This window comes from Symphalangus syndactylus, chromosome 7 (genome assembly GCF_028878055.3).
Source record: "Symphalangus syndactylus isolate Jambi chromosome 7, NHGRI_mSymSyn1-v2.1_pri, whole genome shotgun sequence".
Lineage (NCBI taxonomy): Eukaryota > Metazoa > Chordata > Mammalia > Primates > Hylobatidae > Symphalangus > Symphalangus syndactylus.
In genome coordinates this window covers 44,348,500-44,363,434 of record NC_072429.2, presented here as the reverse complement: position 1 = coordinate 44,363,434, position 14,935 = coordinate 44,348,500, and the positions used below count along the sequence as shown (strand labels likewise).

The 14,935-nt window shown below is 42.6% G+C and overlaps 1 long non-coding RNA gene across 1 annotated transcript in view; it reads left to right on the top strand.

Moving 5' to 3' along the window:
- The window catches only part of LOC129486233 (uncharacterized), a 330,778-nt gene that overhangs the window by 185,751 nt on the left and 130,092 nt on the right, over positions 1–14,935 (top strand). The window contains exon 3 of the long non-coding RNA XR_008658901.2: positions 9,585–9,697. This is a non-coding gene — a long non-coding RNA (uncharacterized lncRNA). The remainder of the gene's footprint in view (positions 1–9,584; positions 9,698–14,935) is intronic.

Below are 14,935 nucleotides of genomic sequence, written 5' to 3'. Positions count from 1 at the left end.
TGCAGCCTCAACCTCCCCAGCTCAAGCGATTCTTCCACCTTAGCCTCCAGAGTACAGGCACACACCACCACACCTGGCTAATTTTTTTTTTGGTATTTTTTTTTTAGAGATGCGTTTTCACCACATTGCCTAGGCTGGCCTTGAATTCCTGGGCTCAAGTGATCCACCCGCCTCGGCTTCCCAAAATGCTGGGATTACAGGTGTGAGCCACTGTGCCTGGACTTTTTTTTTTTTTTTTTTTTTTTTTGAGACCGGGTCTGGCTCTGTCACCCACGCTGTAGTGCAGTGATGTGATCTTGGCTCACTGCAACCTCAGCTTCCTGGGCTTACCTGCTTTTCATTCTTTTGCCACCCCTACTTTTTAATTTAAATTGGCAGGGGAAGGAAGATTTTAGTTCTAAGAATCTGATACGTTGTATGAATCTAGTAATTGTTCTTTGTATTTCGTAAGCTTAAAGAATTTTAGGAATTCTACCCATTTTTTTGCCATTAATGTCTCTTGTGTCCTGAGAGGATGAAGACGGTGGTCAGAATTTGGTTATGGGAAAAGGGGACTCGTGGAAGTGGCCCATGGCCCATCGGGGGAGCCAGCCTCTGTTTGTGCCCTGGCTCAGGTCGTGGTGTAATCGTTTGCTTGGGTCTGGAAGTAGTCTTTGATAGCATCTCATGTGATCGACTTTGGCCCTTGCTTCATTTCTCCACAGGGTTTGCCAGGCCATTAGGAGAAGACTTAAGGAGATAGGGGCCAAAAGTACCATGTGGGAAGAAGCTTTCACACTCTGCAGGATCTGTTTTTATTTGTAAGATGTGTCTGAACCTACCCAGACTCAGAGCTCAGCTAATTCCGCACTCATTTAGAACGATTGGTAGTAGGGCCAGTCTGAACTGTAAAATGTTTGAGAAATAGATTATGATTACCTTCAAGGATGCACCTTTGTGACAAAGAACTTAATAGACTTTCTTTAATTAAGTGATAGCTATAATTTATATTTAAGTAGCTTCATTTGTATACAGTAGGGGCTAAAGTCATTAAAAAGCAATGGTATTTTTAAGTAGTGCAGTTTCTCTTCCAATGTTGCTAGTTGGCCTATTAAATTTCCCCTGATAAACATTGTAAAGATAGGAGTTCAGTCTAGCCTTTCTTATCATGAATTGCCACCCCATAGAGACTAAAAAGTATAAGGTTATCGTTCTGTACAGCTGGGCTTGCCCTCTTTGTTGACTGGATATATAGCAGAGTTTTGCTGGTTTTTTTTATGTGCATAAGCATTCTTTTGACCCTAGAGTGTAACAAACCCTCCCCTTTACCAGTCCCCTGTCGTAGCCTTCCGCCAAGCCTAATATTCTCACCCCAAGAGATTCTTTTGGCTTAAAACCCTTCTTTCCAGGAAGTTGTTAAATCTAACAGAGAAAGAGAGAGAGAGAGAACCAGAGTCCACGTACACATTAAGTGTCAGAGAGTTCCAGAAGGGGTGTGTGTGTGGCGGCGGGGGGGAGTAAGTGTATACGTGTGTGTGTCTAGTGTGTCTATGTGTGTTTTTGTTTTCTTTTGAAAGGATGAAAGGACTGTAAACCTATTCTGGATCACCTGGATGATCACTCAGGGAGTGTTGACCACACTTTCAGTTCCCAAGTTTGCATGGAAGTTGATGCTCACACAGGGACCAAGGGAAGGCTAATACTACCCCATCGCAAGGTAGACTGAAGAGAAGACAGAGTGTGAAAACTAAGTCATCAGTGGCCCACACTAACGCATTCCAAACTCAAAAAAGCCTGGTGGTTGATACCTTATTCATTGCAGGTGAAGGTGAACACAGAGCCAGCTCTGTAGGTCCTAAAGTTCATTAGGATTTTTTCCTTGAATAATCTTTTGGTATTATATTTTGGGGTCTCATTAAGTTGATTAGCCTTTCAAAATAATGGAACAGAGGTTAACATGGGTTTATCATTAAAAAGGAGTAACTACAACAATGATAATAATAATTTATGAAGCCTTTTGTGTGTCCTGGGCACAGGGCTAAATGCTTTCCTTGTATTGTTGCATTGAATCTTCACAACTTCCCCATGAGTAAGTGTTTTACTATATCCACTTTACAGGAAAGCAGATAGAAACTAAGAGGTTCAGTCACTTACCCAAATCACACAGTGGGATTTAAACCCAGGCAGTCTGACTCCAGACCCATCATTCTAAGCCACTATGCTGGCCTCCCACAGTGAAACAGAAAGCATAAAACTATATTGCAGGATTCTAGATTCTAAGAATCTGGTATTTTGTCTGTGGAAACAGCTCAAGTGTCCGTCAACAGATAAACGGATGGTGCATTCTGTCACATTTGTGTCAATGTTTTGGATTTTATTGGCACTGTAACTTTGTTTTTAATTTATAAATAAATCACATATGTATTTACACATTTGTTTGGGTTTAATAGTTGTTTACTATTAAACAACTTTATAATTTAAAGAACTATAAGCATATGAGGTTTATACCTAGTTTTATATATTTGTGTATATTTTAGTAATATTATAATAAAAGTGGCTTAGGTCAACACTGGCAGGCCACAGTAGTATGTCATTAACACCCTGAACACATTAACACTGTTTACTTTAAATAAAATCCCTTAATAGCCTAAGAGACTGAACCTATTTTGATGGCTGAGAATGAAGAGGTCATGAGAAGGTTCAAAACAGAAGTTCAGAAGTGGATCTGCAGTTGGTTACGAGGCACCAGCCGGGCGGGTTGATGGTTATTTTCTCTCAGCTTTTTGAAGACCAGATTCTGCTCTCTCCTGGCCACTGTCGTTGTGTTGAGAAGTCTGCTGCCACTGTAAATGCCACTGTGGAGGACATCATTCTTTCCTCCAGCTATTTTTTTTTTTTTTTTTTTTGGAGACAGAGTTTCACTCTTGTTGCCCAGGCTGGAGTGCAAAGGCATGATCTCAGCTCATCGCAACCTCCGCCTCCTAGGTTCCAGCAATTCTCCTGCCTCAGCCTCCCTGAGATTACAGGCATGCTCCACCATGCCCCACTAATTTTGTATTTTTAGTAGAGACAGGGTGTCACCATGTTGGTCAGGGTGGTCTCGAACTCCCGATCTCAGGTGATCTGCCCGCCTTGGCCTCCCAAGGTGCTGGGATTACAGGTGTCAGCCACCACCCCTGGCTCTTCGAGCTATTTTTAAGATATTCTCTGTGGCATTCTTCATGCTCACAAAGGTGTTCCTAGATGTGGATATGGTTTTATTTGTACTGAAGTGGACTCCATGTCCTTCCTGAACCTCAGGATTCTTGTCTTTCCTCAAAACTGGAAAATCATCGGTGATAATCTCTCCACATACCATCTCACCACATTTCCACGCTTCTGTCCTACAGGAACTCTCCTCTCATTCTATTTTTCATGCCTCTGCCCTGCTCATTTATCTCACCACATGGCATTCTGGTTAATTTCTGCAAATCTATTTTTCTGTTTTCTGTATTCTCTTCGGATGTGTTCAATATATTTAACCCATACATTAGGATTTTTTTTTTTTTTTTTTGAGATGGAGTCTCGCTGTGTCACCCAGGCTGTAGTGCAGTGGCACCATCTCCGCTCACTGCAAGCTCCGCTGCCCGGGTTCATGCCATTCTCCTGCCTCAGCCTCCTGAGTAGCTGGGACTACAGGCACCCACCACCAGCCTGGCTAATTTTTTTGTATTTTCAGTAGAGACAGGGTTTCACCGTGTTAGCCAGGATGGTCTCGATCTCCTGATCTTGTGATACACCCGCCTTGGCCTCCCAAAGTGCTGGGATTACAGGCATGAGCCGCAGTGCCCGGCCACATTAGGATTTTTTTAATGGAGGGGGGAAGTTTATGTCATCATTTACTTTTTAAAACAACTTTATCGAGATTGAATTTATGTACAATAATGCATGCCTATTTATATTAATATTTATTTTAAGTTCAAAATCATCACATTTATTGCTCCTTTAATTTCCCAAGTTTTCTTTTTTTAACTTTTATTTTAGGTTCGAGGGTACCCGTGAAAGTTTATTACATAGGTAAACTCATGTCATGGGGGTTTGTTGTACAGATTATTTCATCACCCAGGTATTAAGCCTCGTGTCCAATAAGTATCGTTTCTGTTCCTCTCCTTCCTTCCATCCTCAAATAAACCTCAGTGTCTGTTGTTTCTTCCTTTATATTTATAAGTTCTCATCATTTAGCTCCCACTTACAAGTGAGAATGTGGTATTTGGCTTTCTGTTCCTGTGTTAGTTTGCTGAGGATAATGGCCTCCAGCTCCATCCATGTTCCCACAAAAGACTGGTCTCATTCTTTTTTATGGCTGCATAAAAAAGTACATGTGGTACATATACACCATGGAATACACCATGTATTTGTCATTGATGGACATTTACGTTGATTTCATGTCTTTGCTATTGTTAATAGGAGCATATCTATTTAAATTGTACAATTAGATACATTTTGATGAATGTATATACCCATGAAATCACCACCACACTCAAAATACAGAACATTTCTATCAACCCTAAAACTTTCCTTATGACCCTTTGGGAAATTTTCAATAATTATTTCTTCAGATATTTTTTCTACTCCCTCCTCTCTCCTCTTCCTCTGGAATTACAATCATATGTATACTGAACATCTGGATATTGCTCCCCCAGGTCTCTAAGGTTCTCTCCATTTATCTTCAATCTTCATTTTTTCTGTTGTTTGTATGTGGCATTTCTGTTGCATTATCTTCATGTTCCTTGATTCTTCCTTCTGCCATCCCCAATATTCAGTTAAGCCCATCTAGTGAACTTTTAAAGTGTTACATTTTGTACTTTTCAGCTCTAGAATTTCCCCCTTTTTAATTTTATATGTGTTTTAGTTTTAATTTCTCCACCGAGAGTTCCAAGCTGTTCATTCAATGTATACCACATTTTGCTTTGATTCTTTGAGCATATTTATAATAACGGGTTTAAAGATTTTTGTCTGCTAAATGCAACATCTGGAGCCACTCAGAATCAGTTTCTACTGGCTGCCTTTTTCTCTGAGTGTAGAGTGCACTTTAATGTTTCTTTGCATGTATAGTAATTTCTGGTTGAAAGTTGGGCCTTCAGGCTGGGCACGGTGGTACATGCCTTTGATCTCAGCACTTTGGGAGGCCAAGATGGGCGGATCACAAGGTCAGGAGATCGAGACCAACCTGGCTAACACGGTGAAACCCCGTCTCCACTAAAAACACAAAAACAAAATTAGCCGGGCGAGGTGGTGGGTGCCTGTAGTCCCAGCTACTCCGGAGGCTGAGGCAGGAGAATGGCGTGAACCCAGGAGATGTAGCTTGCAGTGAGCTGAGATCCTGCCATTGCACTCCAGCCTTGGCGACAGAGCGTCTGTCTCAAAAAAAAAAAAAAAGAAAGAAAGTTGGGCCTTATAGATAATACATTATGGCAACTCTAGATTCTGTTGTATTCTTCTGAGGACTATTGAGTTTTTGTTCTAGTAGGCAGCTGACTTATTTAGTCTCCAACCACAAACTTTGTCCCCCTGTGATACACAGCAGCCATTATCTCTCTTCTCATGGCTTCCTATTGCTGCTTTTCTGCCTGCCCCTTTGGGGGTTTTCCCTGTTTCTGTGTAATTTGGTAGTTAGCCAAGGATTTCAGCAGAGATGGAAGTCACCTTCTTTGTGCACTTTCTTGCTTATAGGTGCTCCCTCTTCCTGATTTGTAGCTATTTGGCTGACTTTAGGCTGTCTCTGACATTTCAAGGCTGCAAGATTCAATTTTCTGCCACCTGCACTGTGCATGGTTAGGAAATGTACTAAGTCTGTTTGTTTGTTTGTTTGTTTGTTTTTAAAAGGCAACACATTCACATAGCTCTGTATTCAAGGGGAGATTTCTCTCTGGTTTCTGTCTCCTTTTTCACCAGGTTCCGTAGGGTCTTTTACCACATATGTGTAGTTTAGCTTTTGGCCAGAGACCTGGACAGAGTTTATACTCAGAGTTTTATACTTCTTCAGTGGTTTTTCTGCTGCCAGTACTTTTCCTGTAGACTTCTAGCTACTTTTCAGCCTTGAACTCCGATCTGTGGAACCTTTAGCTAGTAAGGCTGTGGTTTTCCATGGCTGTTTTTCACAGCCCTAGCTGTGAGGGTTGGGCATCACCCTCGGGTGAGGAAGATATAAACTTGAAATTCCTACTCCTTCCTGTGGCAGTTTTTAAGATTAAAGTCTCCTGCTTCTATCTGCTTTTGGATTCTCTCCAGGGTCTTTAAATAGTTCTTCTTAAAAAAAAGTTGTTTTTTTTTTTTTCCCCTAAGCCTGTTTTTATCATTGTTATCGGTGGGAACATTTCAAAACCACTTCAATCCTCTGCCATTTCTGGAAGTTTCTGCCTATTGGGTTTTTAATTTCAATGTCTCCATTTTTCATTTGAAGTTTTATTTAGTTACTTTCTGAATTAAATCTGCTAGTGTTTATGATAGCCTTTTTATTTCTCAATTTTAAGTCCTTTTTGAAAAACGTATTGGATCATTTTAAAGATGCTTATTTTATGGCCTGTATCTAGTCAGTGTCCTGAAGCTCTTGAGTGTTCAGTATCTGAAGCTCTTGCATGTTCAGAAGTGCCTTATGTTGTGTCTGCTGACTCTCTTTTAACTTTTTGTAAGTAGTTTTTGAATTATGAGCTATTGATCGGGGTGCAGTAAACATGGAAACACCAAGCATCTTGATTTAGGGCTTTAGATCTACAGAGAGGCTTTTCTTTGCTGTCACCTGGTGTCCCAGGAATATCACGGACCTCTTTCTTATGTTAATTTCTAAGGCTAAGGGTTCCTAGACCAAGCAGGTATAACTTTGTAGCCCAAATTGTCTTGAGGACAGGCTCATGATTATAAAGTCTTGGAGAACTTTCTTCTTCATGGCACAGGGCTGAAGAGAGCCACATCCTCAGGCCAATGAATAGGCTATTTTTTTTAATCCATCCCTTCTCTGACTAGAGTGTAGTTCTTCAAAACTCCTGGTTAGCAGATGTCTCAATTGCGGTTCCTGCCTGCCTTCAGCTCAAGACCTAGTTTCCTACCTCCTCCTGCTTCCTGAGGATTTTAAAAACCTCATCTACTTGACTAATGAACCCCCAATACTGCCCACGTACTGCTATGATTTTTTAATTTTCCTCTTTGATTTGACTCTCTACTTTGGGAATTTTAAAACAGAAGTAAAAAGAATAGTATAATAAACACTCATACACCCACTGCTTAACAACTTACATTAGAGTTTTCCAGAGAACCAGAACCAATAGGGGGTGTGTGTATGTGTGTGTGTGTGTCTGTGTGTATGAGATAGTTAGATACTTATTTTAAGGAATTGGCTTGCATAATTACGGAGGCTGGCAAGTCCATTGTACCTGCAGGGTATGATGGCATGCTGAAAACTCAAGTAAGAGCATGGTAGTACTTACCTGTAATCCCAGCTACTTAGGAGGCTGAGGTGGGTGGATCCCTTGAGGCCAGGAATTTGAGGTTGCAGTGAGCCATGATCATGCTACTGCACTCCAGTCGGGAGACAAAGTGTGAGACTCTCATATCAAAATAAATAAGGAAAAACATACCTAAAGGAAGAGCTGATGTTGTAGTTTGAGTGTGAAAGCTGTCTGCTGGCATAATTCGTTCCTCCTCAAGGGAGGTCAGTCTTTTTCCTATTCAGGCCTTCAGCTGATTGGATGAGGCCCACCGCGTTACGGAGGAGAATCTGCTTTACTCAAAGTCTAATTAAATGTGAATATGAAATGAGCATTAAATGACATTTAAAAATTATTAAGGATTTATTGAAGGATGATATTAGGGAATTACTATTAATTTGTCCAGTGATTAATTTTATGTGTCAATGTGTCTAGGCTGCAGTACCCCAATATTTGGTCAAGTATTATTCTAGATACTTCTGTAAAGGTATCTTCTATGTAAGGTTAACATTTAATTAGACTTTGAGTAAAGCAGATTCTCCTCTGTAACGCAGTGGGCCTCATCCAATATCTAGAGGAAATGAAAGTAGTTGCCTCTGGGGAGCAGGAAGTGGGTGCATGCGAAGTGAGGCTGCTGTTTTTTGTTATAAACCCTATAGTACCATATGACTTTTTTTTTTTTTTTTTTTTTTTTGAGACAGAGTCTCTGTCTCCCAGGCTGGAGTGCAGTGGTGCGATTTCGGCTCACTGCAAGCTCCACCTCCCGGGCTCACACCATTCTCCTGCCTCAGCCTCTCCGAGTAGCGGGGACTACAGGCACCCGCCACCACACTCGGCTAATTTTTTGTATTTTTAGTAGAAACAGGGTTTCACCGTGGTCTCGATCTCCTGACCTTGTGATCCGCCCGCCTTGGCCTCCCAAAGTGCTGGGATTACAAGCGTGAGCCACCGCACCCGGCCTACCATATGACTTTTTAAACTATGGATCTGCATTCATTTGATAATATTTTAAAATAAAAAATTTAAAATTCATTAATTTCAGATTTTGTTTTGCAACAGGATCTCACTCTGTTGCCCAGGCTGGAGTGCAGTGGTGTGATCCCAGCCCACTGCAGCCTCAACCTCCCAGGCTCAACAGATCCTCCTACCTTAGCTTCCCCAGTAGCTGGGACTATAGGTGTGTGCTACCACACCTGGCTAATTTTTGTATTTTTTTGTAGAGAGGGGATTTCGCCATATTGCCCAGGCTGGTCTCAAACTCCTGGGCTCAAGCAATCCACCTCCCAAAGTGCTGGAATTACAGGCACAAGCCACCACGCCCACCCTAATTTCAGATTTTTAAATACTCTTAGTAACTTACTGTGGCACATGTCACCATGCAGTATAACATCATCATGTTGGTGAAGTTCTAAGTCACCATCACCTTCTTCAGTGCAGGATAGTCTAACTCCTAAAATTTCATTGTTCAGTACAGTAGCCACTGGCCATGCATTGCTATTTCAATTTAAATTAATTAAATTTACATAAAATTCAAATTTTAATTCTTGTCACACAATTCACATTTCCAAGTGCTCAAGAGTCACGTGTGGCTAATGACTACCGTACTGCACAGCACAGATATCATTTCCATCGTTATAGAAAATTCTATGGGCAGCACTACCCTAAATTGTTCTCAGATTCATCCCTTCTTCCCAGCATGTTGCCATTCTCTCTGATGCAGTATAGAGTAGTGATGGAAGGTGTGGACCCCGGAGTCGGAATACATGAGCTCAAGTATGGGTGTCATCACTTACTTGCTGTGTGAGTTTGGGTATATCATATGTCCTCTTGGTGCTTCAGTTTCCCCATCTATAAGATGAAGATATAAATAGCATCGTCACCTCTTGAGGGTTGTAAGGGTAGACTGTGATAATGCATTTATATGAAGTGCTTAGCACCATGCCTGGCCCATGGGAAACACCCAGTAAAGGTTGCCTGCTGCAATTACTCTTCCTCCTCTTCCTCCTCCTCCTCCTCCTCCTCTCCAACCCCCCATATCCTGTCAGCCACTTCTGAGCTCTCATGCAGCCCTCAAGGACAGTTCCCAATCAAACTCAAAGCTTCCCACCTCAAAGCCCGCCTCTCTGTCTTTCTCTCCCCAAGGACTTCCTCGGGTGCTCCAGGAGCTTGTCATTCCAGAGGCAGAGCAGCCCAGAAGTCCTGGGATTTACACCTCTAGTAGAAACCCTCAACCAGAGAAGGATGGAAGTCAATGGGTAAGTACCCCAGCTTCCCTTGTTGGGCAATTCTTAGGTGTTTCCTCCATAATTCCTCAGAGTGCCCCCATTGGAATTAAGGCCAGTTTTCTACAGCAGTGACCTGCTCAGGGATACGCCTTTTGTTGGCCCTTCTCCCTTCCACGTCTGACTTTCTCCTCCCTCAACTTGTGCTTCTTGGACTTTCCTCTCAACCTGCACCCAAGTCATGGTCTCAGGGTCTGTTTTTGGCGGACCCACACCAAGACTATTATTATCATCGTCATTGTCATCATCATCATTGTCAATTCATTTTCTTTCTTTCTTTTTTTTTTTTTTTTTTTTTGAGACAGTCTTGTTCTTTTTCCCAGGCTGGAGTGCAGTGGCGTGATCTCAGCTCACTGCAACCTCTGCCTCCTGGGTTCAAGTGATTCTCATGCCTCAGCCTCCTGAGTAGCTGGGATTACAGGCATATGCCACCACACCCAGCTAATTTTTGTATTTTTAGTAGAGATGGGGTTTCACCGTGTTGGCCAGGCTGGTCTCAAATTCCTGGCCTCAAGTGATCCTCCTGCCTCGGCCTCCCAAAGTGCTGGGATTACAGGTGTGAGTCACTGCGCCCGGCCAATTTATTTTCTCCTTATCTCAACACCAAGCTCCTGCAGGAGCCTCCTGGCTGATTTTCCCATCTTCTTTTCCACACTACAGCTAGAGCTATCTCAGTTTAATCGAAATGTCAAGTTATGACTTACCTGCTTAAAATCTCCACTGATTCCTTCTTACCTAAAGGCAGAGTGGAAGCTTAGTCCTGCAATAAAGAACCTTCCCAAATTCCCCAGATTTGTGAAGTAAGTTTCCTACTTTACAGGCTTCACCTCTGGCAAGTTGTGCTGCTCAACATCCTTTAAACCTGGTGTTCTTGTACTTGTGCCCAAACCCGTGCTGTCTCCTCTGACTGGAGTCATAATAATAGCAGCAATAGTAAATACTCATGGACCACTTTCCCTGTGCCTCACAGTGTTTCTGTGTAATCTGCATGGCTTAGTTCACTGAATCCTCATGCCAACTGTGTGAAGAACCTTATGCTATTCTCTCTGTATTAGAGATAGGGAGACCAAGTCTTAGGGAAATCACAAATACAGTATTGGCATCAGAGGACTCCAGAGCTTGTGCCCTCTACTTGGCAGGAAAGTGACATCATACACACAATTAACTCACAGGAAAGAAACTTTACTTACTCAGGAGAGAGAAAAGAAAAAGTTGCAGAAAATAGTGTGGGTGATCTGCTCATCCTTCTACTCCTTGCATTTGTGCTCCCAGGGCAGTGAGAGGTAAGGTGGGAGCCTGCTGTTACCCCAGTTTTCTGGGCCTCTCATACCAGGAGCACTTCTTGGCCAAGGGTGATTATGGTGCTTAATTATTCACTGTATTCATAGGATGTAGCCCCTAAACACATGTCAGTGACTTCCTCTGGTGCTCAGCTGAAGAAGCAGTGATCTGTGATCTGTTTCCATGTGGGAGAAAGGAACAGCCGTGTTGGATTTGCCCAAGGATGGTACATGTGTTTCCCTTCAGGCTTGTCGGGGGTGACTTTGACCACGTGTGGCTCCCTTTCATGCGTGACTCTCTGGTATCTAATCCACGAGTGAGGTGAGACTCCATGGTCCTGCTTCCTTTTCCTACTTCCCCACCTGGTAGACACCTGCTGTCTTAGTCTGTCTGGGCTGCTGTAAAAAAAATACCACAGACGGAATAGCTTATAAACAACAGAAATTTATTGTTCACAGTTCTGGAAGTTGGGAAGCTCAAGATCAAGGCACTGGCAGATTTGGTGTCTGGCAAGGGCCCACTTTCTGGTTCGTAGAAAGTGGTTCATGGCTCCTTTTGGCTTTGTCCTCACAGTGGAAGAGACAAGGCAGTTCCATCAGGCCTCTTTTATAAGGGCACTAATTCTATTGACCAATCACCTCCCAAAGGTCCCACCTCCCACCACTATCACATTGGTGATTCAGTTTCAACACATGAATTTTGGGGACATGCAAACATACAAACCATAGTGCCTGCTTGTCTCTTCTGATAGAACTGAAATGTTACACGTCTGGAAAGTCTTCCCTAACTCCCCTGGGAAGAATTTTTCCTCCTACCTGTGTTCTGGTAGCATCCAGTCCATATTCCTCTTAGTGCTCTCCTGTTACATTCTAATGATTTGTTCGTATATCACATTCTCCAGCCAAGTTGTGAGTGTGAACCTCTCAATAGTGTCGGTTTTTTGTTCTCTGGATTCTTTGGTGTCTATTACAATCTCTTCTTCCATACCAGGAATTCAGAAACTACTTTATTGTTTGGTTGTCAGGAAGGCAGATCTCCATGACTTTTAAACTTTTATTTATTTATTTATTTATTTATTTTTTCTGAGATTTTCTGAGACAGAGTCTCACTCTGTCACCCAGGCTGTAGTGCAGTGACACGATCTCAGCTCACTGCAACCTCTGCCTCCCAGGTTCCGGTGATTCTTGTGCCTCAGCCTCCCGAATAGCTGGGATTACAGGCATGTGCCACCATGTCTGGCTAATTTTTGTGTTTTTAGTAGAGATGGGGTTTCTCCATGTTAGCCAGGCTGGTCTCGAACTCCTGACCTCAAATGATCCACCTGCCTCGGCCTCCCTAAGTGCTGGGATTACAGATGTGAGCCACCATGGCTCGCATGGTGAGGCATGGCACCCAGTCCCATGCCTTTTAGAAAAAGGAATGAGATCAATTCAGAGTGGTTATTATAAAGAATCCGTCATGTTTCTTATAGAACCTGGAATACCAAAAATATTATGTCTCTATTCACTTTATTTCACTTTGGTTTCTTTGTTCTTTCCATGGGATCACTATTTGACCTTAGGACTCTAAGGAGCTAGTTTCTTTTTCTTTTTCTTTTTTTTTTTTTTTTGAGATGGAGTCTCGCTCTGTTGCCCAGGCTGGAGTGCAGTGAAACGATCTCAGCTCACTGCAAGTTCCGCCTCCCAGGTTCACGCCATTCTCCTGCCTCAGCCTCCCGAGTAGCTGGGACTACAGGCGCCCGCCACCACGCCCGGCTAATTTTTTTTGTATTTTTAGGAGAGACGGGGTTTCACCGTGTTAGCCAGGATGGTCTCGATCTCCTGACCTCGTGATCTGCCCGCCTCGGTCTCCCAAAGTGCTGGGATTACAGGCTTGAGCCACCGCGCCTGGCCAGGAGCTAGTTTCTGAAAAGTAATGTGAGCTGTTGAGTTTTCCTCCTTAGATCTATAAAAACATATGTATGTTGTCTATTTTCATACCCAGATTAAGACATTGCCTCCAGCCAGCCAATTCCCCTCCTCCTGTCCCTGAATCATGAAACTGGCACCATCTCTGAAAAGTTTCCAAGTTGTCTTTCTGTTTTTGTAGCTTGTGAAACAGGTGGTTTTTGGTTGTGTGATTCTTTTTAAGCTGCTTCATTTGTTTTTGGACTGAATAGTAGATAGCTACCCAAACTTGGACAGAAACATCAAATTCAGAATCTCTGGAAGTACAGCAATAAGAAGCTAATTACTTCATGTTTTCACTATGAATGAGACTCAGATACAGAACAGAATCACTGCTTCCCTGTTCTAACTTGCACCTCAGCTATGCTGGCAAACCTTGTTTTTCCTTTTGGGTTTAAGGGAATATGTTGGGAATAAAAAGCATTTTCCTCTACTCCACCTGCTGAATGGAATGAATAAAAGCCTCCATGAACGATCTACGTATTTAGCAAATACAACTTCAGCTTCCAAAGTTTCGTGTCTGAAAATACATTTCAGAGTTTCATATTTGCATCCAGGCCAGAAACATGCATGCTGATACTGATTATTTGTGTCCTTTGGCAGAGGGTCTAGGGAAGTGTTATAATTCAGGTGTGTGGGGAGAGAGGATGATCGCGTATATGTGGCTTCTACATGGTTGTCTGCAGATGGTGGAGAATGGAGTCCACCAGCTTCTCTCTTCTATCACTGGCTTCTACCTCCCTGGCTGGCCTCCCTTCATACCATGCCCTGCCACCCCTTGCTTTCTATACTTGAGCCTCACTGGCATCATTCTTCTTTCTGCCACAGGGCCTTGGCACATGCTGCTGCCTCTATCTGGAGTGTTCTTCACAAGCCTTGCCATATCTTTTTAACTAGTCAACTCTTACTCTTCCTTCAGATATCAGCTCACTTCCTGGGGGAAGCTCTTAAGTGAAATGAAGTGAAATCCCCTTCTTATATGGTCGGAGGACACTGGATACTTCCTTGCAAGCAGCTGTGACAGTTGCAGTTTCACATTTCTCTGTGTGATTCCTTGGGTAAATTGCTTCCTAAAGTATGGTATATGTGTGACGGGAGAGATGATATGTGGATGTCCTTTTATGATGTTAAAGTTATATGTTTATTTTAATGTGTATTAGAAGAAATATCTATATAGTACTAATAGTAATGAATACTTACACTTTTATGAGTATTTTTGCATACAGTGGGCCTTAAAGTAGATAAAACAATCTGTCTTACATAAATTATATGAATTAGAAGTACTATAATCAGACAATAGGTATATATGGCAAAAATTTTGGAAGCAGTATGCAAATGATTGAAATTTGAAAAATGATGTGTTCATCAGTATCTGTCTCCCTTTATGAGAGTGTAAGCTCCAGGAAAGAGGTTTACTGTACACCCTTGCACCCACCAGACCTAGTGCATATTTAGGTCTTAAGAAATATTTGTTGAAAGAATGCACAAGTGATTGAATGAAAAACCTAGTAATTTAACCAGTGCCCCTCCCAAGTAACATTAGGACAGGTGATTAGAAAGAAAGTTAAGGTTTTATTGAGGATCATCCATATAGATTGCAGACAGGGGATAGGCTGGAACTTTGTAGAATGCCTATACTCATTTTGATGACCAGAGCAAGAAAAACAATATGACCCTTGAACTAGCTGAAGAGAGCTACGGTATCTTTTAAAACTTCTCTTGGCCGGGCGTGGTGGCTCACACTTGTAATCCCAGCACTTTGGGAGGCCGAGGTGGGCGGATCATGAGGTCAGGAGATCGAGACCACGGTGAAACCCCGTCTCTACTAAAAAAAAAAAAAATACAAAAAATTAGCCGTGCATGGTGGCGGGCGCCTGTAGTCCCAGCTACTCGGAGAGGCTGAGGTAGGAGAATGGCGTGAACTCGGGAGGCGGAGTTTGCAGTGAGCTGAGATTGCGCCACTGCACTCCAGCCTGGGCCACAG